Source organism: Cydia splendana, chromosome 10 (genome assembly GCF_910591565.1).
Source record: "Cydia splendana chromosome 10, ilCydSple1.2, whole genome shotgun sequence".
Taxonomy (NCBI): Eukaryota; Metazoa; Arthropoda; class Insecta; order Lepidoptera; family Tortricidae; genus Cydia; species Cydia splendana.
The window spans coordinates 20,950,911-20,976,318 of NC_085969.1; the positions used below are offsets into that span (position 1 = coordinate 20,950,911).

At 38.9% G+C, this 25,408-nt stretch overlaps 1 long non-coding RNA gene across 1 annotated transcript in view; it reads right to left on the reverse strand.

The window, feature by feature from the left end:
• Window positions 1-25,408, reverse strand: part of LOC134794469 (uncharacterized) — a 585,842-nt gene that overhangs the window by 547,486 nt on the left and 12,948 nt on the right. The window lies entirely within an intron of this gene.

A 25,408-nucleotide genomic window follows, 5' to 3' on the forward strand; every position in this document is an offset into this window, starting at 1 on the left:
GTCTGCATATTACCATGTACCATTTTCCGGGGCTAGCTGTGGCCGTAAGGCTATGTATAACGCTGCTGTAGTCGCCACTCGCCATCCAACACACTCGGCGCCAAGAACCCGACTGTCGGGTACACTGTTCGTAGCAACTACGCGCTCCATACGGCAATGACGTGGCTACGCGCTACGAGCGTAACCCGTAGCAATAGTGGCAATGAATGTGGTTATCTAGGTTAGGTTAGACCTTAGCGAACTCGGCGTCGTCGACTGGACAGAAACGGCTTTGGACAGAGTAGCATGGCGGTCTTTGATGTCGGAGGCCAAGATCCACTTTCGGGTCGTTGCGTCATAGGCGTCATAGCAGTAAGTACCTACCTATATAAGTATGGTTAAATGCAGGTGCGACGATGTGCTTGGTAAACGTGGAAAATAACAGTTTAGGCGTCAAAGCAGCGGCCATATATACCAGTCGAGGCTGATTGAATTTCATTTATTTCATGACATGACACACTTGGATAGTGATGGGATAAAACGAGATTGAGTTGGCACTGCTGTTTGAGTTAGAGCTCGAGTTGTGACTGTAGGTACCTACCTAGTGTGTCTGCGTGTCAAGAAGTTAGTAACATAACACAGTATCTTCTATGCTTGCCTGATTTGGATATAAACGCTTAATTTGGCGATACTTTGGGCTTGGGTAATATCATGACAAAAAAAAACAGACGCGATTAAAGAAATGCAAGGTTATCGCCGATCTAAAAATATTTGTTTCTTATTAACGAGTCCGATACTATTATTAAGTCTAAGTGATATGGGTGGTTTACCAATTACAATATTCATGTATTTGGGTCAAACAGATCACTGTGTTATGTCTTTCCTGTAGACATACACAAGAGTTAAGGGCTATAAAGGTTAATTTTCTTATTTAACCCTTATCTACGTGAAAAGGTCCTCCTTTTATTTAGAGAACTATGATAAAATCATTGCTTACATGCCCACAAGCTGTTAACTATTGCCCACAGGAGAGAAAAATGGACTGTTCGCGATAACACACTAGTTTTCTCTCCTGTGGGCAATAGTTAACAGCTCGTGGGCATGTAAGTAATGATTTTATCATAGTTCTCTAAATAAAAGGAGGACCTTTTCACGTGGATAAGGGTTAAATAAGAAAATTAACCTTTATAGCCCTTAACTCTTGTGTATGTCTACAGGAAAGACATAACACAGTGATCTGTTTGACCCATTTTGGAGTGGCAAGGCACAATGACCGGTTCAAACTAGATGTACTTACCTACTATCAGACTACTGTCTACCTACCTCATTTTGCCCGTTACGTCATCTGGGAAATTTCAAACGTCTCATGACGGTTCATGAGATACAGCCTGGTGACAGACAGACGGACAGTGGAGTCTTAGTAATAGGGTCCCGTTTTTACCCTTTGGGTACGGAACCCTAAAAACGAAACATTACCACCTCGAGTCCTTCAGAACTCGAATTTCAAGTCGAGATGTCCATTTCCCAACACTAGCATCTTCAGTATCGACGTGCCACGCCGTTCATAAACAACTTTTAGTACCCTGTACGGTTACCATCAGTTTGTCACTGACATAAACGCCGTCGAGAACGTAATTTACTTTCTATACATCTCGCTCGCACTCGCATATTAGTGCAAACGGGATGTATAGAAAGTAAATTACGTTCTCGACGGCGTTTATGTCAGTGACAAACTGATGGTAACCGTACTGTTGTTGTAACTTATTTAATAGGCACGTTTTATGCCATCCATGTGGGTAGAGCGACAGGGTACTAACATGCATTGAAGGCGACTGTTTTATTTTCATATCGGCAATGCGGTATCTAAATTGTAAGCATTTTGTAATGCTTTCAAAAATACCTGCGAGTTTGAAATAATGTGAATTGGACTTTATTTTGTAAGGGATAAGACGGAGGTTTGCTTGCAGTTTGGTTTAATACTTGCATAGGTATACATTGTTTATACAGTCAGCATCGAAATAAGTATATGAACTGTCCAATCGATGTTCAAGTTACTTGGACAAAATAAGTTCTGGAATGCCTACATTGCCTACTACTAGCACTTGGCATGAAAACTTAGCGTGGTCCTATTCTATATATTCAACATTAAATAAAGTACAGAAATAAACTCCTTATAGAACTTTGATTTGTATGACGTAGGCAGCATTAGGTACTCGTACCTTTTAAAATGCTGTCAACCCTGAAAAAATTATTTACCTGACAATTACTTAAAAAAAATACTTACCTATAAAATTTGTATCATACAAAATCTAACATTATTTTCAATCAAATGATACAATTTGTGTGGGCAAAAAAAAAGTAACATAAGTGGCATATAATTATTTTAAATTGTACCTATAGGTAAATGTGACTGTACCTGTCATGTGCAATTCAATGTAAGTATAAAATACCTGTTATTTTTACGTGCCAGTACATTGCATGTCCAATACTTCTATCTTTACTGTATGCTTATCGAATCCACTTATCTTGAAGACTGACAATTCAGTACCTACTACACGAAAGCATACGATTTTGATTCTTACATCTCAGACATATGTTTCGAAACTGAATAAGATTTAAAAACGTTCTGTATTTTGAATAGCATTCGTTATGTAAATAATATTTTTAAATTCACCTCGACAGGACCATATAGGTAGAGAAAAAAATATATTTCTTACTATATTTCTGCATGACAGGACAAATGTTGTATTTCTAAAGTAGAGACAATACACGAAAAATTTCGTACATTTACCCGTCGTTCCCTATTTCTATCGCACGCGAATAATTATATATTGCTGTCTCGCTGATGAGTTTTTCGGAACTTATGTACGAAATATCAGTTGATATTTACCAGTCGCTTTTCGGTGAAGGAAACCGGGCTAATTCCAATAAGGCCTAGTTTACCCTCTGGGTTGGAAGGTAAGATGGCAGTCGCTTCCGTAAAAACTAGTGCCTACGTCAATTCTTGGGATTAGTTGTCAAGCGGACCCCAGGCTCCGATGAGCCGTGGCAAAATGCCGGGATAACGCGAGCAAGGAGATTGCTGTCTCGCTGATGCCGACGGTCAATGCCACTGTGCGAGCAGAAAATTAACATATTTCAGATTGTACTTACTCAACATACAAAAATATTTTTCCGTGTCCAACTGTCATACCATAAAATGGGGTGAGTTGGGTGAAATTTGACTTTCAAACCTCGATAAAATTTTATTTTTACATGTGAAAACTGAATGGTGTATATAATAAGTGGTTCGGACGTTTGTATTTTAGTTTGTATTTTATTTTGGGTAGTTCCATTTCATAACTTTGACGATAAAGAGGAAAACCCACCTCACCCCGTAGTGCCTCGTATTTGGGGTGAGAGGGTTTTTCATACAAAGGTGATTTTGGAAGATTGTTGGATCGATTTTTTTTATTATGAATATTACTATAGCTCCATTTTAAATTGGAATACATTATTTTTGCAGCAGTAGCCTTAAAAACCCACCTCACCCCCCTCTCAATCCTTCTCTCCCCATTCATAACCCATAGCACCCCGCGAAACCTACTCACCCCGTTTTACGGTACTTACTTTTACCAGAAAACCTTGCATTACTCCAACACGGAATTCAAATGTAAATTACCCGAAACAGAATCAAAATGGCGGGTTAAAATTAGATTATTGCTGGCCATCACGAACGGTATAATGCGCCTGATCATGCTAACTCTAATACCAATTGGATTTGTTACTTTGGCTTTTGCTGATCTTCATTTATTTATCTACACAATATTATATACAAAATGTTATTATTGTGTAATAGTTAATAATGACAGTGCAGCTATTATGGACCGCTTTATCCACATTTATCCACGTGATAAAACAACTGTCACTTTTTAACTCTGCGGGATAGAAAGAGACGAACACCGTTTTATCACGCTGTCACGTAGACAAAATACGACCATCATATCCGTACTGAGCACTGTTGTTTTGGATACAGGAGAGTTCAATCATAACTAACGTGATGGTCGTAGCCGTCGCCTCCTAGAGGCCTTATAAAGATTTTTTACGTTTTTGTGAATCACCATAGTCATCATCACTCTATAGCTTAATTTTTGTCATAGTCGTCATATAATTATATTACTATTATATAGCTTTACTACCTATATCATATTTAATATTACAGCGCATTGGCGCTAGCTGTAATGCTGTAAAATTATCCCTGAATAAATATGAAATATCAAATAACTATCCAGAATTAAGCTTAAAATAAATCACATAAGTATTGTACAATATAAGTATGGTAATACCCAGGTATTGGGCCAGCCGAATCACTCAGTTCCCCAGCGTATTGCGTATGAAACGTGTATGAAATACGGCCCAATACAGCCCGGGCGTATATTTTTTAGCAATAAAGGCGCCTGGCAATAAAGAAAGAGGCTGCAGCCGGGGCCACACTGCAAGCTATGAATACAAGGCTGATTTAACTATTAGTTGCCTTTTTATTTTATTTTACTAATAGTTAAATAGGTTTAGTTTTAATATACTGTATAAGTAATTTAGTTTATAGTTAATTTTAATGTAATTAATTTTTCTTGTAATATTTGTAAATGCATTTCTGTATAAATAGAGATGCTGGGTAAGTTTCATTTATCTATTTATTTGTTAAGGCCCCTGTACACAATGGGCCATCGCCGGCCATTCTGGGGGACGCATTTATGCGTTAGAGGGAGCAAGTGATATTGCTATCTCATTCTACCGTATGGCTGCGTCCTTTGGACTGGCCGGCGATGGCCCATTGTTTACAGGGGCCTTTATGGTTTTGATTTTGTTTTGATACCTTGACGAAAGCCAAACGAAAGCTCACACTGAGCTGATTATATGTAGTAAGAGCAAAACGCACTAGAGGTCTCTTTGGTATGGATTCCATTTAAGCCCCACCATCACACTATCCCGGAGTTAACAGGTTAAACCGTTCACCCAGTGTCAAATTGTACAGGTAATCATGGTAACTCCAGATTTAACCGGTTAACCCGGGTTAGTGGCATGGTGCAAGTGGCCCTAACACGTACAGATGTTGCATGTGCATAATTGTTTTCCATCGTATTTTCTCGGAAACGTTCGTATTTGTCATGCTATTTTAATTATAACCTCAGTACTTTTTGTACCTGACTGTACCTGACTGACTGACTGTTGTAAACAATGTAATAAGGTTGGATATATACTGTATGAGACAGGTATATCAGCTTCTCGCTCTATCACTCCTTGTGTCATGGCGCTGTTAGGCAGCCACGATATGTTCTGTGTTGGTTAACAATAAATTATATTTATTCAATTAAACCCATATTTCATTCTTATTTTATCTCTGACTTAAATAGCAAGACACGTTGTATTTACAGTACTTTAGTATAGATAGATAGATTTATTTATTGGTACGGGATTTATCTCAGTTATTCTAGGTTTTCCCGCATAAAACTTGGTAAAACATGATGAGCTCTTCATTGTCCTCATATCACAGCCGTAATGCGTGTTCAAAGGTGACCAGTAGGGCTAAGATGGTCGACTCTATCATTCGTCACCATGCCTGTCACGTCCTTACAAGTATGTAAGTGCAAAAGTGACGGGCATAGTGATAGGCGATATGGAACCATGCTGCGCCAGCAGTAGGGTTAAGATGGTCGACTCTTTATCGTTTGTCACCATGCCTGTCACTTTCTAACAACTATGTAAGTGCGAAAGTGACGCATGACATGACAGGTGATAAAAATGCGACCGCTACTGGCTTCCATACATGGAATGGCAATGTTCTTTTATAATAGGGGATATTACTGCAATGTTCTGCCGCCAGAGTGCAGCACTACCGCCTCTAGTAAACTCATAGAGTAACTTATACATACTGTGCCTTAAACTGTTTTTTTGACAAGTTTTCACGGACAATAAAATATGACATTGATGTATCAAGGCGGTTTGTTAACAAGGGTCTACCGCGAAACGCGAAAATCGTAATTTAGTTATCTGCCTCTTCGAACTTTCGATTGTCGTGTTTCACGGTAGGCCATGTGATTGACCTAGTGACGCATGATGTGTCATTGATGATGTCAATGAGGTTTGTTTACTGTATGTGGTAGTGGTGTTACCTACGCAGAACTTTGCCTAATATTCCCTATTTACTAGCTGTCAGTGTGAGTCGGCCTTTCTAAAGAACGCAAAGGTCGGCCAAATAACCTCGCACTCATATTCAGACGCTCACCCGCCTCGAAATATTGCGGCGAAAACTTGTGCAAATGGGTCAAACAGATCACTGTGTTATGTCTTTCCTGTAGACATACACAAGAGTTAAGGGCTATAAAGGTTAATTTTCTTATTTAACCCTTATCCACGTGAAAAGGTCCCCCTTTTATTTAGAGAACTATGATAAAATCGTTACTTACATGCCCACAAGCTGTTAACTATTGCTCACAGGAGAGAAAAATTTACTGTTCGCGCGAACACACTAGTTTTCTCTCCTGTGGGCAATAGTTAACAGATTGTGGGCATGTAAGTAATGATTTTATCATAGTTCAGTAAATAAAAGGAGGACCTTTTCACGTGGATAAGGGTTAAATAAGAAAATTAACCTTTATAGCCCTTAACTCTTGTGTATGTCTACAGGAAAGACATAACACAGTGATCTGTTTGATCCAATTTATACTGCTAAGATATACGCTTTATATGAAGAAGAAAGTGCTAGCTAAAAATGAAGAATACTGTAAAGAGTGTAAAGTAAGATGTTTTATCATAATGTAATTAAAAAGTACCTACCAACAATTAAATTTGAATGAATTAAGTATCTATCACAAAGCGGACCCCGTCACAGTACGGGACAAACGCTAGGAGGCTGATGATGAATATCTATCACACATCATATACCTACTTAAATATATTACTTAAATACTTATATATTAATTTAGTTTGAGTTGAGAGCGCGACCGCAGGCTTTATGCCACTGAAAAACTGTAAATCGTCAAATCCGACCTTATATATTTTCTGTCGGCTCGATTCGAACTCGATACTTCTAGATACGATATGGATTAGATATGTCAGTGTTAAAAGTGTGTTTGACATATCTAATCCATATCGTATAGAGACGTAGGTACTTACCTAATATTTGACGTAGGTATCTTAAAGTTTGAATCGGGCACATAACTCAGAAACTAAAAATGATAGAAATACCACGTCAGCTTACAGGAAAGACAATGTGTATTGATTAATAATAGTTATGTTTAAATGTCATTTTGGTCGTTTTACCTTACGATTTTAGTAAGTACTGTACGAGGAACAATTTTACGAACTGCGTTGCTGTCGTTGCCGCCTTGCTGTACGGATATGATGGTCGTTCTTGTCTATGTGACAGCGTGATAAAACGGTGTCCGTCGCTTTCTATCCTACGGTGTTAAAAAGTGGCAGTTATTTTATCGCGTGGATAATAGCATACGCCGGCTGTAGTGATTAATAAATTGATAGCAAATTTATAGAGTTAGGCCAAGATTCTGCAAAGATTTTGATAGCACACGCAGTGCAAGTGTTATTTTAACACATTCAATACCACTAAGTGCTACGGGTTACGCTCGTAGCGCGTAGCCACGGTTTCGTCGTATGTAGCGCGTAGTCGCTACGAACAGTGTACCCGACAGTCGGGTTCTTGGTGTTGAATGTGTTAAACGTCAAACTTCTATGAATACAGGATGCGTGTACTATCAAAATCGTTGCAGACTTATCGTAGTAACATTACCCATTTCTGCAGCAAAACTGCTACAATCTCCATCTGAATGTCACCCACGGAACCCAAAAGTTAAATTAAGCTTCTTGTTAGCCCATCTCCATCTTCTGCCCATTATAATTAGCCGTGAGTCCGCAAATATCCGAGTTGCTGCAAAAAGCTCATTAATCTGACTAATGTGTCCGTGTTCCGCTCCGTGAAAGTAGGCTAGCATCTGAGTAGCTTTTATCTTCTCCATTGAGTAGCTCGATATAACCTGCGGTCATCATGTCATCAAATACAATTTCGTTGGAGGGGTGCTGACTTTTGCCGTACATTTGCTGCTAAAATCGGTAATATCAGCCACCTGAGAGCTCACGAACGTTGCTCTCATTAATTACTACAACAGTCGCCGTGGTCGAAACCGGCCAAGTCAGTATGATGATATGATATATACATAATCCTTAAACTCGTTTGTTCCATGTAGCAAACTTCCCAGTCGTATTAATGCCCATTTTATATTTTAAGCAATCTTTTATTTTCATAGTAGGTACTTAGTTTTATTACACGTGTCTTTTTAGTCGTCTATCTCCCCAAAGTCGCGTTTCACGATAGCCACAAGAAAAAACAGGTATTAGGTAAAGTTCGTTAGGTATAGCTTCAGATGCCCGAAGGGTAAACCGCCCAGAAATAGGAGCTCCGCATTGCGGGGCTATATCTACTTTTAGTTAGGTTGTGAAGTAAATCTTTTTGGAATAATTACACCCTAGTCTTAGTGTTGAGGGTTTAGTACAATCAGCCTGTGAAAATATTACTACTATCTATATTGTAGCTAACCATACCGTGATCGGCAATGGCTACGCTAACTAGTTACGAGCATGAGCTCTAATATGGCTTGCAAAGCCGAACTTTTAGCTATTATTAGACAGAGTCCGAATACTGCGATGGGATCTCGGTCTAAATGGGGTAAGAAAGGGTAAAGGAGGGTGTGTCGGGGTAACGACTCGGAACGTGTCGGCGCTGAGGGCTTAGTACAGTCAGCCTGTGAAAATGTTACTACTTAGGGCTTTGTGGTTTTCAAATGTCATCCCGTTGTTGTTGCTTCTCTAACTTTCGATTTGTTTGAGGTTTATTTAGCTAAGGGCTAAACAAGGGATTTTTATTGACATTCCATACAGTGAAATAGTTAGAAATAGTAGTTTATGTGGCTACGCCATAATGAAAGGCATTAAAATACGAGCGTGTGTTTATGAAACGAGCTAAAAGAGAGTTTCATATAAACATCACACAAGTGTATGCCTAATTATGTACAGCTACATACACTGCTTTATTTACACGCTCGCATATTGTAAGGTCTCTATGATGTGTTCAGGAACCGCATGATACGACCGCCATTGCATTTGATCACACTGTTTGCAATTGACATTTCATCTCGAATAAAACGTCATCTTGATTGATACTATAGTAGGAGATCCCACATATCGTCGACCTTCACCAATCTGTCTGACGGATGAAACTATGAAAATATGTTCCAGAACACAAATAAATAGGGTTGCCTAAAGAAATATGGTCAAGGCTATTTTTAATAAATTTTTGAAAAAAATTTTTTTTTCGGCAAATTTCACCGATTTGTCTGACGAACGAAATAAGTTTCAATGGAAAGTATACAACTTGTACAACATAAATCAACTAGGTTGCCTATCTTTTTCCGGTCACTATTATGTGGTTGCCGTGTTTAAAGAGGTGATTTTATATCGATAATTGCACTCATCTGTCTGACGCTTGAATTATACATCAAAATGATGGTAATTTTATTGAAAATACAATGGTATAGGGTTGCCTGTGAAAATCCGGTTACAAATAAGGGTTGCCAGGCTTTTAATTAAAATAAGAAGGGAAGACTTTTAGCGATAACTCATAAACGGCTTAACTGATCAAATTTGTTTTAATTTTATTTGATTGACTTTTTTAAGCACTATTTTCATGATTTTTTTCATATTTTTTGGACAGATGGTTCAAAAGTTAGAAGGAAAAACCTTTTTTTTTCTTTCTAAACGACAGATGAGTGCAATTATCGATAAAAAATCACCTCTTTAAACACGGCAACCACATAATAGTGACCGGAAAAAGATAGGCAACCTAGTTGATTTATGTTGTACATGTTGTATACTTTCCATTGAAACTTATTTCGTTCGTCAGACAAATCGGTGAAATATGGCGAAAAAATTTTTTTTTCAAAAATTTATTAAAAATAGCCTTGACCATATTTCTTTAGGCAACCCTATTTATTTATGTTCTGGGACATATTTGCTTTCACATTTTCATAGTTTCATCCGTCAGACAGATTGGTGAAGGTCGACCATATATGTGGGATCTTAGACCACTACAAATGATCTCAAATCAAATTCCTGTCAGAAGTGTGAATTATGAACGGATTTGAACTGGTTTTGGTACGACCTTATCGTCTTGGTGATTGAAGCACATCTTACGACTCTCAGTATATTTCGCATGCACTAATCAGCGTGAGCGATCTCCAAGGTCATATCAAAGTAAGACCAAAGCCATAACTGTTCTACCTGTCGAAAAGCTGCCCCAATCGAGTCGAGTCAATGATATATTTGGTTCCTCCGTGCTACGACATGCTACGACGCACGTGCTACGCGCTACGCCGTAGAAGCAGTGCGCTGTGTGATACAATAATGAAAATAATTATAAATGCTCAGAGAGCCTACCACGAACCACGTTCGACGTGTTGCCTCTCTGTCGCACTTGTAAATTCGTACGTAAGTGTGACAGGGAAGCAACACTCTAACGTGGTTCGCGGTAGGCTCTCTGGGTTCCTATTAGGATAGCGGTGCCGTCATATTATAGCGGCCGTCTCCATACAAAATACTACTAAGGTGTAAGGAGGCAATTTAGACTGCGGGGTAATTCAAACTAATCGCTTCGATCTTCCATGTTTTACATTATTAACTAGAGTGCCATATATGTCCAGATATTGAAAAAGATATGTTGTGTGTGTTGTGTTTGACTCTAGCGGCGGTTAGATGTGTTAGTGTCAAATGTGACGTTTCTTCAAACAAAAACGCCACTTTTAACACTGACCATTCTAATCCATATCGTTTCTAGATCTATTAATTGACTATTCATGTAAAACATGAAAGATATTTCGATTAGTTTAAATTAGCCCGCAGTCTAAATAGCTCCCCTGCACCTTACATCCATATTTAGCCGTATTATTTTGTATGGAGACGGCCGCTATATATATTATGACGAGTAAGACAACCAAGATGATATCAAAATTAATTCAAAACCATAGTATATTGTTAAGTTAGAATCGAACCAAAAACCACGTTCATTAACAGCCATCTTCAAACCAACCACAAAAAATGTCCCTTGACTTGCAGAAAAAACTATAAAACCCCCAATATAACGCATTACATATGGCCATGCGTAAAAATTGAGGACACTTTTATTCTAATAGAATTCCCATTGATGGCTCCATGAAACCACCACCTAAAAGTTAAAAAGCACTAAGTCACAAACTGTTTCTTTCGATTTTAAGATTTATTACGTAGTGTTAAAGTTGATATCTAAATTGGCACTTACTAAAAGTCAAACGCACTAAGTCACAAACTGTATCTTTCGATCCTAGACCTTATTACGTAGTGTTAGCAATGATATTTGAATAGGAGGTTAAAGAAGTATACACTTTATTATTTAAGGTTATATGTCGATAAATAGCTGGTCGATTAATGACCACTTTAAGACCGGCGCGAAACTCGATTTTAGTGCTTTAGTTTATGGCTCATTGGCCGAATGGCTTTTACATAAATCACCAGTAAATGTTTAATGACTTGTCTTTATTACGTTGAATTACTTTGTCTAAGCTCTTTATAATGAGATTAATGAGGCTAAATAATTGAAATTATTACTACGTATAGAATCTGACCTGGCCCCAATTTCACCACGGTGACAGGTGCGACAATTGTAAAATCACTGTTGCTGACGTCACAGGCATCCATGGGCTACGGTTACCGCTTACCATCGGGCGGGCCGTATTCCTGTTTGCCACCATCATTGTATTATTTAAAAAAACTTTATTATATCGGAAAAAAACAGATATTTCTTTTGCGAAGTTTCTGACAATTGTCAAGATTTAGAAGAATTGTAGGTAATTCTTGACAGGTAATGAGTTATATGTCGGAATTTCGTGACAATTGTAGTGTTTCTTGTGACAATTGTCATAAACTTAGCAAGAGAAATATCTGTTTTTTTCCTATATAATAAAGTTTTTTTAAATAATACAATGATGGTGGCAAACAGGAATACGGCCCGCCCGATGGTAAGCGGTAACCGTAGCCCATGGATGCCTGTGACGTCAGCAACAGTGATTTTACAATTGTCGCACCTGTCACCGTGGTGAAATTGGAGCCTGACAACCAACCATAGAAGCGGAGCGTGAATCTCGCGACCTAAACGCGTAAGCGCCATGAATTTCACCGCGCTTACGACCATTTGGTCGCGTGGTACAGGTTGTGATTGCGACAATTTCATTGTTTGGTATGGCTTCTCTATACCAAACAATATTACCCCTGGTGTAAATTTCATTCGACGGCGTGACGAGACGTACGCGTTTGCGTTAAGTCACATTTTGTATGGGATTTTGAACAGCGCGCCAAGCGGGACGTTTTGGAAACTCAACATCTATTCTTCTTTGTCGTCACACTCTTGTCAGAGTGGTCGTGGTCGTCATATCAGGGCTGGTGGCAAGCTTCACAATCCGTCGCCATTCCTCCCGTACTGTAGCCCTTCTTGTACATTCATGGAGTGGATCATTGAATGCACTTTTGAGTAGGTCTGACCAACGCATTGGTGACCTACCGCGCCTTGTGCCTTCGACTTTCCCCGCACTACAAGTCGTTCCACAGATGTATCATCTCGACGCGTAATATGTCCAAAGAAAGTCAACATCTACATCTATAGAAATATTCATTGGGCTTGCGTTAAGTGTCATTTTGAATGGGGTGTTGAGTTTCCAAAACGTCCCGCTTGGCGTGCTGTTCAAAATCCCTAAATCTCATACAAAAATAGAGACAACGCGAACGATCGTCACGTCAGATGGGAATACGCTCTTTTTTAGGGTTCCGTACCCAAAGGGTAAAACGGGACCCTATTACTAAGACTTCGCTGTCCGTCCGTCCGTCCGTCCGTCTGTCACCAGGCTGTATCTCACGAACCGTGATAGCTAGACAGTTGAAATTTTCACAGATGATGTATTTCTGTTGCCGCTATAACAACAAATACTAAAAACAGAATAAAATAAAGATTTAAATGGGGCTCCCATACAACAAACGTGATTTTTGACCAAAGTTAAGCAACGTCGGGAGTGGTCAGTATTTGGATGGGTGACCGTTTTTTTTTTGCTTTTTTTTTTGTTTTTTTTTTTGCATTATGGTACGGAACCCTTCGTGCACGAGTCCGACTCGCACTTGCCCGGTTTGTTTCAAAGTCGTATCAGTCCGGAAATATCGCAGGCGACAGTAAATTTCACAGTTTTGCTGTGCGAGGCAGGAAGTTTCTGGAAACGCACAGTTGAGAACTGACAACCATCTAAGTGGTAGTATTTAAAAACATACAGCCAGATTCGAACTTTCTTTGAAGAATCGTCACATTTGACACTGACATATCCAATCCATATCGTATCTAGCCGTAATATTTGACGTATCTTAAAGTTCGAATCGGGTATCCAGAATCTTTAACTAAAGTGTAGATATAGAAATACATAGGTATTTTAGAATTGCAGGCTATTTGAAGCAGACGTTACTAACGATGTCCATATCATGTGATGCAGCAATGCGGGCCTATAAACACTATTGAATACTAAATTTGAATCATACCCCGTCGCAATAAGATTGCAAATTGTACATACGTTCTGTGATAGACTGGCGACCGGCCAGTATGGAGTTGGCACGTGCCAATAGGCTTTGCCTAAACGCAATAATGTATTCATAATGGGACAAGGTCAAACGGGGTGGAACGAGTGGTTTAAGGAATACATTTTAAGTATATTCTATATCTTTAGGTATTTAAATAAAAGTAAACAAACAATTTGTAAATTTTCGGGTAGTTATGACATTTATTGGTTATTAACCGATCAAAATACGAAACCGCCTGGATCTGACACTGAACGACCTGACTTTAACCTACATTATTTGATCATGTAATGTTTTCATCTACCCTCAACTGGCTTAAAGCCATTTGAGGTTAGATTTTGTTTAATCTTTTTTGAATACCTAAAGATACAGACGTACATACAGACAGCAATGGAATATATAATATACACGTGTTTTTTTTTAATTCCGTTAACTTCGGGGTAAAGTACCATCACGCTCCGCGATTGTTACACTTACACCATTTATGCCTAGTTATAAATTGGTTGTTCCATACTTACGTTAATTCACTGCAAATAAAACTAAGATCGTTTCGAAAAAGAAGATTGCTTTGCCTTAACAGCGTTCAATAAGTTTATTATTTACGAAGGAAAATCTAAGCCAGATTTAAGAGTGATTTGTCGCCGCCTTCACTTGACGGCTCACCCTTGGCCGGTCGCCAGGCTGCGCCTACTACGAGTACTGCAGCACTGCAGCGACTGCATATCACTACACTTTATAAAACAAAGTCCCCCCCGCCGCGTTTATCTGTTTGTGTGTATGTATGTTCGCGATAAACTCAAAAACTACCGGATGGATTTTCATGCGGTTTTCACCTATCAATAGAGTGATTCTTGGGGAAGGTTTAGGTGTATAATTTGTTAAACCGTGCGAAGCCGGGCGGGTCGCTAGACATTAATATTTCGTATATCCAATAAAGTGTTTACCTAAAATTTAAAATATATAATCTATCCATCCATCCATAAAAATTATAAATGCGAAAGTGTGTCTGTCTGTCCCGAGTGTCCCGACCGCTGAACCGATTTAGTTGAAATTTGTTATAGAGATAGTTTAAGTCCCGGGACTTAAACTATCTCTATAAAAAGAGAGGTAACACACATCAACACACGATATCCGGATAGACTCGTGCTCCCAAAAATGCACACTGCAATGAGGGGTAGAAATTGTTACGCCATGTGCATTAAAATATTTAATAATTTACCAGAGCAATTAAGAGAACTACCCCTCAAAAAATTAAGGTACAAATTATTTACTTGGCTGGTTAACAAATGTTTTTATAGTACCACTGAATATTTTAATAATGTAAGTACTTAACATCTAGGTTATTTTAGCGAGTAATAAAGTAAGATTTGCATGACTTATTTAAGTCTAGATATATGGACCTGTATATCTGTATTAGCCTAAGATCTGTAAAATACTATATCTATTGCAAATAAAGATTTATGTTTATGTTTATGTAACAAATTTAAGGACATAGGGTAGCTTTAATCCCAGAAATCATCCTTTAAGGTGGTGAAAAGGGGGTGGAAGTTTGTATGGGTAATCGATAAAAATCAGATTGGATAAAAAATACGCTATCCAAATTACTAAGTATTGAATAAAGTGATAATATTTATCACGGCAGTGTATTGCATCTGCAAACTGCATGTTTACCTTCATTCATAAACCGCAGGGGAGAGCGGGGTGCACCTGCAGCGGGTCAATGTCGGGTCAGGGGAGGCTGGGTTTCAATGGAATATTTATAGTGCGACGCGATGTGAAAACGGTGCATTTGGACGTGTGAAAGTACCGTTGGGATACTTGGAATAAAAACTAGAAGCTTTAAGTTTGCAACCTGCAATAATATGTTACTCTTCGAAGGCCGTAAAAATATGTGACACGCTCTTTTTAAGACTCTACAAATACGATCGTGTCAGATATGTTCGCGGCCTTCGTTGTGTACCACTTGTACCAGTGCTAGGTATTAATTAAATAACGCATTAGTCGTTTGACGACTGGTCTGGCCTAGTGGGTAGTGACCCTGCCTATGAAGCCGATGGTCCCGGGTTCGAATCCTGGTCTTCTTCTTCTTTAGGTGCCATATCCTCTACGGATGTCGGCTACCACAGTCCGGAACTCTTCTCTATTCGCAGCTTTTCTGCCTAGCGTGGCAGCGTCGATTCCCGTCCAACTCCTAAGGTTATCCATCCAAGTTGTTTTTCTTTTCCTTTTCCGAATCCTGGTAAGGGCATTTATTTGTATGATGATACTGATATTTGTTCCTGAGTCATAGTTGTTTTCTATGTATTTAAGTATTTATATGTTATTTATATCGTTGTCTGAGTACCCACAACACAAGCTTTCTTGAGCTTACCGTGGGGCTTAGTCAATTTGCGTAAAAATGTCTTATAATATTTTATTTATTTATTTTATTTATATAAATAAAATAGATCGATGTTTTCGCCCCCGAAAACCCTCATATAGCAAATTTTATCGAAATCGTTACAGCCGTTTCCGAGATCCCCAAAATATAAGAATTGCTCGTTTAAAGGTATAAGATACCGTTCGAGAAATGGGCCCCCGGTTATATGGTAAACTCGTAATTTTCACATAAATTACCAGAAACGAATAACTCGTGACTGCTTTACTTTTATAGAATAGAATAGAATAGAATAGATTTATTCGTAAGCACAAACAATCGGAACAGTACATAGTATAAAAGAAAACACAAAATAAGATTAAAGTGCCACGAAATGGCCCCATCTCAGCATGTTGCTGGTGGCTTCCAGCGCTGATCTTCCGATGAGACCATCAAGTGAGAAGAATCACGGAAGGTAACAGACAAGAAGAAAAAAGACAGAAATAACATACCGTAAACAGTTAGTTAAATAAGAAAAAAGTTACACAGCAAGAAGATACAACATAACGACTATTTACAATTAAGATTAATTAATACAAAAACAAGCATCGTGCTCTAAATCGGTAATCATTACTCTAAACTCACCATTTAAATGCAAACCGTATTATTGAAACAACAAGATTGTTTTTAAGTTGACAGATTCGGCAATCATTGCTCTCCGCTCACCATTCGAATATAAACCGTAGTTTTGAAACAACAAGGTAGTTTTTACATTGACAGATGCGAGTATGTTTCGGCCTTCGCTCCCCTTTCAATTTTCGCCTGATGTAATCGGACGGACATGATTATCTTTTACCGATTGCTGAAGTGGGGTTAATGAGGTTTCTGTTTCGATCAACTCAGGCAGGGTTTACCTAAGAGATATATTCTTTCTTAAGGCCTGTGCACACCGGCTGCGTGTGCGTGACGTGCACGTGTGCGTGTTGCGTTGTAGTATACAGATCCTTATGAGAGACGGCACACCGCCTGCGTGACGTGTGCGTGTGCGGCTCCAACATTTTACTCACGCGCACGTGCACGTCACGCACACGCAAGCCGGTGTGCACAGGCCTTTAAGGTGACAGTCCATTTCCAACGACAGCAGCACTACCATTCGTTTTACTATGGAAATTGACAATAACACCGACGCGTTCGTACTAGTAGTGCGACTGCGGTCAGAAATGGAATGTTACCCTTATGGTAACATTCCATTTCTAACCGCAGCTGCATACCGGTACTGAACGCGTCGCTGTCATTGTCAATTTCCATTGTAAAATTGACAGTAGTGCAGCTGTCGTTGGAAATGGAATGTTACCCTTACGCGCCATTTTGACCTCACGTGAACTTCAACAAAGTTTCAAAATGTCCAAATTAACAACTCACCGACATTTGACAAACTTTAATATTTCACAAAATACCCTGTTACCTCTAGTGTACCTAAGTTTCATTCACAGAGTGACGAGACGTACGCGTTTGCATTAAGTGTCATTTCATTCGATAGCCTGACGTGTGGGATTTTTGAGTTTCCAAAACGTCCCGCTTGGCGCGCTGTTCAAAGTCCCTTACAAAAATAGACAACACAAACGCAAACGCTCGTCACGCTATGAATAAAAAAATTGGCCAAGTGCGAGTCGGACTCGCACACGAAGGGTTCCGTACCATTATCTATAAAAACGGTCACCCATCCAAGTACTGACCCCGCCCGACGTTGCTTAACTTCGGTCAAAAATCACGTTTGTTATATGGGAGCCCCACTTAAATCTTTATTTTATTCTGTTTTTAGTATTTGTTGTTATAGCGGCAACAGAAATACATCATCTGTGAAAATTTCAACTGTCTAGCTATCACGGTTCGTGAGATACAGCCTGGTGACAGACGGACGGACGGACTAGACATGTGCGCCGATGGCAAAATCATCGGCGGCGGCGTCCGATGATTTTTTGACCGGCGGCGGCGGCGTGATCGGCGTGAAATCGGCGTGGCATAATTTTTATAGTACATGAGAACGTGGCTGTAGAAACTCTACTTTAAAGCCTTCTGAGTATTTACTAGGCTATCCAAAACACATTATGGGTGTTTTATAAATTATTGCCGAAAGTGATATCCCCTCATGTCTAGGGAATGCAATAACCGGCCAAACTTCATAACCGGTTTCGGTTACGGTTATGCCCGAAAAATAACCGAATATCGGTTATAATCGGTTACGGTTACTTTGGACAAAAAATGATAAATTTACAATGAAGTAATTAAAAAATTACGACAATAAAGGTACAGTATTAGGGAATGTGAGAATAAGTCTTCGTTTATTAATAAAACACACAAAATTCAGTAAAGAAAAATATGACCTTGGACGTCACGCGAAATTAATATTCAATAAAAATATTTCATAAAGAAGGGAAGTAAATTTCGTATATTTTCATTATTAAAGTACACGAATGACAAAACTTATAGTCACAGGCGTCAAGCCAAAAAAGGCATGATTTCGTTGTCATTAGATGATAAAAACAGAATCTAAGTCATAAATAAATAACCGAAAATAACCGTAACCGGTTATTCGAGTTTTCAATATTCGGTTATGAAATTTTGTCAAAATATTCGGTTATAACCGAATATTTCGGTTACGGTTATAACCGATTTGCATTCCCTAATCATATCACTTAGCAACCATTTTTTACCAACCTGACGGTATGTTTAAATATTAACAAATTTAGCAATTCAGAGGCCGGAATTCTCAGCAGTTTGAATTATCATTAGGGATTTCTCATTTACCGACTTTCGATATACCTATATCTATACAATGTAGAATACCTATAACATATTAAAAAAGATTAAAAGTAAAAGCGGTTTAATCGCTAGAGAGCGATCTATTCCAGATAACTTTGAGTTATTGAAAATGCGAAATAGATATGTGCATTAAAAACAATGAAAATTTAATAGTTAATAGTGTCACATATATTTAATTACCTTCTTCAGTTCTGTGTTTTTTTTCTATACCTAGTTCGGTCTAAGTCCGTTAGTTTCTTTTTAAGAGAATTGTGTAGTCATTTTTTTACATGTTATCTGCTTAAACTAAGTACTTCTTTTACAGACAAATATCCATTAACTATTATAACTTTTAAATATTTTGAGTTCTACATTGTATCGATATATTTGTATCGGAAGTCGATAAAAGAGAACTCCTTATGACAGTTCAAAATCAAGAGAATAGTCTCTTGAGTGTCAATTGTACATTTGTAATCGTATTTTGATGCAGTTTATTGTTTTACATTAATAGTAAGTAATGTAGGTAAAATAAAATGCGTTCTATAAAAAAGCTAGGCGATAAAATATCAAATAATAACCTGTTATCCAGAAACTAGATCTTATTTAAATTAACGCTAAATCGTTATCACAGCCAACACCGCAACGACAAAAATGATGCTAATTTGTTTCGATGGCAAAAAATAAGCGAAAAAGCATAAGGATCTTTAAATTATACTATCTATTCTCTGACACTATCTATTCACTACGCAACAAGCAATAAGATACGATAGGTATCAAAAATTTCCACGCCGATTATACGCCGGTCAAATTTATCGGCGGCGGCGGCGTGGAAAAATCGTCGGCGGCGGCGGCGCGGCGGCGCGGCGCACATGTCTAGGACGGACGGACAGCGGAGTCTTAGTAATAGGGTCCCGTTTTACCCTTTGGGTACGGAACCCTAAAAATGACACTAAGTAGGGGTAGAGATTCAGATTTAAACCTAGTGGCTCTGTGAGCTGTAGCCCGCCGAGCATAAAGCGGCCCACTGATTAACAGTCCGCCGGACGATATCGGCCTGTCAGTTGTTCGGAACTGTCAAAATTTTGTTCTAACTGACAGGCCGATACCGTCCGGCGGACTGTTAATCAGTGGGCCCCTTAAGGGTCAAACAGATCACTGTGTTATGTCTTTCCTGTAGACATACACAAGAGTTAAGGGCTATAAAGGTTAATTTTCTTATTTAACCCTTATCCACGTGAAAAGGTCCTCCTTTTATTTACTGAACTATGATAAAATCATTACTTACATGCCCACAAGCTGTTAACTATTGCTCACAGGAGAGAAAAATGTACAGTTCGCGCGAACACACTAGTTTTCTCTCCTGTGGGCAATAGTTAACAGCTTGTGGGCATGTAAGTAATGATTTTATCATAGTTCAGTAAATAAAAGGAGGACCTTTTCACGTGGATAAGGGTTAAATAAGAAAATTAACCTTTATAGCCCTTAACTCTTGTGTATGTCTACAGGAAAGACATAACACAGTGATCTGTTTGACCCATAACCTAAAACTAAATAAATGTATGGCTCCACCATTTTTAAAAGTTTCCTAGTACAAACAACAACAAAAAACGATTTTATCTTCGAACCTGCTCACAAAATTTCACGAGCATCCATTAAGAATTGCGATCTGTAGAGGAGAACATCCGGACATACGAAAACATTTTTAACGCTAACGCTTGGTCAATAAGATGCATAGTTCGTCTAAACAACCTTACACATACGTTAGACGGTCTGTCCAACTGTCCATCTGTCCAGCACTGCAGAAGCCAAACATGCGTCACGCGCGAGTGCAGTATACTATGCAGTTGCACTCAAGGACGCAGGACGATGCGCGGTCGATAGCGCGCCGTCACCAGATAACGTATGTACAGAATTCCCGCTCTGTAACCAATGATCATCATGGTTAAGAACTAGAATTAATAAATTAATCAATAGTGGAAAAAGACTAGAGTTAGACCATGAAATGTCTGCAGCGATTTTGATAGCCCACGCATTGCAAGTGTTACTTCAAACGTCAAACTTTTATGAAATTATGACGTGTAACATGTAAATAACACTTTCACTGCGTGGGCTATTAAAATCGCTGCAGACTTTTCTTGGTCTAACTCTACCCAATTATCGCTATTTTGGACTTAAAATAAGCGCGATAACGTCTAGATACTAGTATTTACTAATATTTAGCCTTGGGTATAACTGGTATATAAAGTTACCATTAGGGGAAGGCCGGGTAATCACGAATGCTGGATAATCTCGAACGCTTCTATTTCACAACGTTATAAAGACGTAACATGATTTCACTTATCGCCATCTTGTCATTTTTAGGGTTCCGTACCCAAAGGGTAAAACGGGACCCTATTACTAGGACTCCGCTGTCCGTCCGTCCATCCGTCTGTCACCAGGCTGTATCTCACGAACCGTGATAGCTAGACAGTTGAAATTTTCACAGATGATGTATTTCTGTTGCCGCTATAACAACAAATACTAAAAACAGAATAAAATAAAGATTTAAGTGGGGCTCCCATACAACAAACGTGATTTTTGACCTAAGTTAAGCAACGTCGGGCGGGGTCAGTACTTGGATGGGTGACCGTCTTTATAGATAATGGTACGGAACCCTTCGTGTGCGAGTCCGACTCGCACTTGCCCGGTTTTTTAATAAAACTTGTGCTATTAAACATCTGCTTGCGGTATTTATTTATTTTCCACTATTTTATTTATTTTTACTGACAGCTACACTCACACACACATACACATACTACACTTCACAAGCACAAAACACAAACACCATATCCCGACTAGAACAATTACACACCCGGAAACAACGTGTATACCGATAGCGCCGCGTTTCCAGGAACATAACAATATTTATAAAAAAAAAAAAAAAAAATACAGCTGTCAAAATTTCATCTTTACTGTGTATATTCTAATAATCTATAACCTAATAATTTTAATAAACGGAACAATAATCCAGAAAAGGGTGTGTCAGAATACCTAATACAACGTCTATTGTCCTTTTTACCCTAAGGAACGTAAAAAACGTGGGTGCAGTCAAGTAACATATTCAAATGAGGATCAATATTCATGAGAGCCGGCAAAATATGTTTACATCGACCCATTTATCTCGAGTTAGGCGGGATTTTTTCTAGCTTTTTTATACGGCTATCATGGACTAACTAAACATTTTATACAAGTTTATACAAGGTGTTACACAGTGCTCTTATCATAACTGTAAATTTGATGTGGTTTTGGTTTCGGCGTGGTATGTACGTCTAATATATATTTTTGTATACGCATTACCTACAGTAAATATTCATTCAGAAAGTCATACAACTTATTTTGTTAATAGATATTTTTATGTTTAATTTGCTTTTATTGTAAAATATCTTAGATTATATACCTGTACTGGTATTTTCAAAAATATACGGACAATATTACCCAGCACATTGAGGAAAGCTCCCCAATACAAAAGGCAATGTGATAAGATATTTCGTAAATACGAGAATTGTCAGGGAGTCAGGGACCAAGAAACTAACCTCGTTGAGAAGGCACATTCAAAAAACTCTTCAATCAAAGTTCAACCTTCAAATAGTAGTAATATGGTTGAATACAAAAAGATAGGTGTTTGTGATATGGTGTGAAGGTAAAAGGAGTGCAGGGTATACCTCTAAAGGCAATATTGAGGATTGAAAAGGCTCGGGTTGTGCAACAGTGCTTGTATAAATACAGTATGGACACACACTTTGTGTTTAATAAGCCTTGTTTAAAAAAACCGGTCAAGTGCGAGTCGGACTCGCGTTCCAAGGGTTCCGTACATTACCCTATTATTAACAATGTATTTTTTATGTGGAACGAGAATGAAATGTCTTTGAAAAACCCGTAGGGGTCGGATCAAAAACTAAGTAATTAAGTCCAACTGACGGCCGACTACACATTTCTAATAGGTTTTTCTGTTATCTATAGGTAAAGAACTATTTTGTGTATTTTTTTCAAAATTTTAGACCCAGTAGTTTCGGAGACAGACTCACGAGTAATCCTATTAGGGTTCTGTTTTTTCCTTTTGAGGTACGGAACCCTAAAAACGAGTAGTGTCCATCTAAGCAACCTTTGCTTTATACCGATTTTTTTTATTTGAATAGAACAAGTGTCATATTTTCATAGAAATTTGACATTAATAATGACATTGTGATTGTCATTATCTTATTCCGACTCTAGAACGTAGGTACCTACTGAGATTTTACCAACAGTCAGTGGCGTAGCTAGGCGTGGGCGAAGTGGGCCATCGCCCACGGCCTTGCGCCCCAAGGGCGGCCTCGCGCGAGGCCCCTTCGGGTACAGTGAAACAAAAGGGCCTTCGCCCACGGCTAGATTAGTTCACGCTACGCCACTGCCAACAGTACCATCGCCCACACTATTAAATGTCCATCGGTGGACCTTATTACAAAAGGCATAAAGGTGGCCACTGACGAGCCTTCCAACAGTCCAAATAGCGTGGCTGCAATCCAAAATCGGTCCGTGAATGTCAAAAACGTACAATGTTTAATATCAGGATGCTGTCCATTTGGGTGAATCCATTGTAACGGCATCCATTTGGAAGGCTCGTCAGTGGCCTGCTTAAGGTCCACCGATGGACAGTTAACAGTGTTGCTGTTTCAACATAAGATGAATCCCGAAATCGTCATTTCAGATCGTGATGCATAATGTCTAAGCAGTGACTGTGTATGTCAACGATAGCCAGGGCCGTCTTAAACTATGCTGGGGCCCTGGGTGCTTAAGAATTTGGGGCCCTTTTGGAAAGTAAAGAAAATGAATTAAACTAACATTTTTCTACTATGATCTTCTATTTATTATGGGTAATCAAATATACTGTTACTGACTGTCCTTCGGGGCCCCCTGACGATGGGGGCCCTGGGCACGGGCCCCGTGTGCCCTTATGGTAAAGACGGTACTGACGATAGCAGGTATGTCTCAACACTGAAAAAATACCCTGTTCACATATGTTAAAGATGTCTGTACTGCTCTCCCCAGGCGCCCGGCAAGGAAAATATTTGTGGCGTCATATTTGCGGTGTCATATATAGGTATATTTCTATTAACGCGTCACAATAGACCCCGCTCGCTGTCAACCCGGGGTAGGAAATAGTTGGCAGTTTTATACAATAAATATTGAACGGAATTGAACTTTTATTTACCGAATATCACGTTATATAGAAACCAAGAATGAGTAGGTAGACATATATCATAGACAAACCACGCTCACTCTGTATGGCATTTGAAATGACAAAGTGTGGCAATGGCATCATTGATGTCAAATTTATATGAAAATATGACGTTTATAAATCTCACTTTGTTCTATTCAATTCGGTGCTAAGTTAGCTCACTTAGCTCAGACGGACTCTAACGAAATCAAAACTGTAGCAAATTGTTGAATTAGAATTGGCCTCATAATGTGAAACGGGGTGAAACGAGGAATATAGTGAAAAAAACCGCTTCCCAAAATACGCAATACTTTAAAAGTTATGACAAAAAACATTTTATAAATTATCACCCAACGGTTAATATTCCTAACACGCGAGCGCGGCGGTGAGCGGTGAGTCACACGTCACACGTAACCTGTTCCCGACGTGCGCTGCAGCGCTGCAGCGCTGCAGAGTACGACCGCTGCAGCGCGCGGACACTGGCGCACGAGTAAAACGGACATGATATGCATAGGAGTAAACGGACATCACAGGTATATTAATAATACGAAATTACAATGATCTGCTTAGGGTGTGACAGGAAGATTGAGAGAGGAGAATTACTCAACTGCCCACAATGCAACGGATCTTATCACTATGGCTGTGTAAACATGACCGCAGCGTATTATAAAGAGCATGGCAATGAGCTGCGAAAAACTTGGAAATGCCCTCGGTGTGACAACAACACGCGTCGGCGCCGGGATGACAATACACCAGCAACGTCACCGTCGGTCCTGCGACAAAAGGAGCAACATTTTGAAGACACAAATATGTCATTAGATGATAGTAACGTCACAAGTTTTGAAGACATTGTGGTGGGAAGCACATCAACACAGGTGCTTAACCGTGGACCGTATCACGACATCCAACAAACAAACATTCAATATTTGAAGTCCCAGCAACCCCCTACCAGCGACCACCCAACAAATACTCCCTCGAGATCTCAGACTGAGCTGACTTTAGAAAATGTGGCAGAGATGGTCTCTGCACAGTTAAAAAATAATAACACGTGGATGCTTGCAGAATTCCGTAATACACTTCAAACTGAAATAAGTAACGCAATAATGAGCTTTAAAGAAGAAATAAAACAAGAAACTCAAACTCTATTCAATGAAAATAACCTTAGAAAAGCAGAAATTAATAAAGTACAAAATGAGCTCTTAGGTCTACAACAAGCGAACCAAGCACTCAAGAAAGACATTCAACACTTGCAGCATAAAATAAATGAAGCCGCGGACCATAATACAATTTTGTCAACGAACGTACTAAATGAAAAATATGATGCTCTCAAAATAGAAATAAACAACCTC